The following is a 1,959-nucleotide window of genomic DNA, read 5'->3' as shown; positions in this document are numbered from 1 at the left end:
CCCTCCTTCCCCATTCTCCTTTTCTGGCATGTAGCTGCTATAGTTTGCAAAAGATAAACACGTGCCAAGAATTCAACTGGACACGATCTAAAAATACTTTTATCTTAGTTTGTACTTTGGAAGTGTGAAGCTAGTTTTCTTTAACAATCTTGCAGTCAATCCACACAAATTCCATCTTTATGAATATGGGTCTTTTTTTAGAGGTGGCAATGGGGCTTATCAGAATTGGGGGCAGGTATAGCTGGAGAAAGCATATGGTAAACCTATTATTTAATACAAACTATCAAACTTAAAATTTGCCAAAATATTTTTAGCAGGTATACAGAAGATGAAGTAAAATATAAGCACGGGAGGGCACAAGAGAAATTGGTCTAGGGAATCGGAATCCATCACCAAGTTAAGCAAAATGAGCATTTTGACTAAGTTCAAGATTGAGTAGAGGATGTCATAAGTAATATTTTAGGGGAAAGCCCCAAATTTGAATATGAAATGATATGCATGTGGGAACAACAGTAGTGTACTGAGTGCCTCTCATCTCAGGACTATGCTTTGCCTGTGGGCCCAGGCTCAACTTGCTAGATCTCTCCAGTTTACAGATAAAAAGAAACTGAGGCTGATATCTACAAGCAGGTAAGAGGCAGAGTTTGGATTAAAATTTCTTTTTTTTTTTTCCTTTTTGTCTTTTTTCGTGTCCGGCAACGGATTGCAACCCTCNTCCGAACCCTCGGCGGGAGCGCCACCGCGCTCTCAAGCGGCACACTGTAGCAGTGCGCCACTGGGCCAGCCCCTGGATTAAAATTTCTGATTAAAAAAAAACTCAGGTTCTCTTTCAACATCCCAGTGTTTTTCTGTAACTTCAGAGAGATAAATAAGTCATCCTGGGTTGTTTAATTTTCTGTGTGGCTGAGGGTCCACCCATTCAAGAAGTTAAACAGAAAAAGCTTTCTAAAATTACATTATGCATTGCCTTGCCTCCTTCAGCATGGTATACCAGGCATTTAGTGACCTTTTCCTGAAAACTCATTCTTGACATAGGTGAGTGGACTATACCATAAATGAGGTGACGCTCCTGGGGTCTGAGGTGTGGGGGGCTAGCGGTCCACACTGTGGTGCTTTCCCAGTTTGCTTGCAGAGTATGATTTTGATTCTTCCCCCAGCTGCTACTCATGTGCTTTAGGTGCTTTTCTTTTTTTAATTTTGTTTTTAATCGACACATAATAATTGTACATATTTCTGGGTTACAGTATGATGTTTCAATACAAGTATACATTGTGTAAGAATCAACTCAGTGTTTAGCATATACATCACATCATTTCTTGGTGGTGAAAACATTCAAAATCCTCTCTTCTAGCTATTTTAAAATATACAATATTGTTTAGGGGCCAAAGGAAAACTTCCTCTTCACTCCTGAAGGTTCATTAATAAAAATCACTGATGAATTTAGATAAATATGAAGAAAAGGCACAAACATTTTATTATTTAACATGCTGGGAGAAGGCAAAGCATGGGGGAATCACAAGAGAACAATGTCCCAATTTTCCATTGGGGTGCAGAGCTTATATACTCATCTCCATAGGGAAAGGGGAGATGGGGGTGCAGGAGTAAACGATTCTTAGGGGGATGAAATGGGCCTGGGGAACATACAATGACCCAGGACAAAGTCCATCTGGCTGGCAGAGCAGACAATGACTGGTAAATGATTTTCTTTAAAATACTGAATGGGTCCGACATAGAAGCAATGGTCTGTGACAAAAGTCAGTCCAGGTGTGCTGCCAGGCTCGTCTTCCTTTCTGTGATAGAATTAAATTGATGAAAACTCTGACAGCCTTCTGCAACCCTACAATTGTCAACCACTCAAAGTTCTTTTCCTTTCTTAAATGGGGATCGCCCACTGCCTTAGAAACTAGATAATTAAACCACTTAGAAATGTATGTAAAGTAAAAATAAATAGGCCTTAAG

This window comes from Galeopterus variegatus, unplaced genomic scaffold (genome assembly GCF_000696425.1).
Source record: "Galeopterus variegatus unplaced genomic scaffold, G_variegatus-3.0.2 Scaffold715, whole genome shotgun sequence".
Lineage (NCBI taxonomy): Eukaryota > Metazoa > Chordata > Mammalia > Dermoptera > Cynocephalidae > Galeopterus > Galeopterus variegatus.
The sequence above is the reverse complement of the archived record's forward strand: the minus strand, read 5'-3'. Positions refer to the sequence as shown.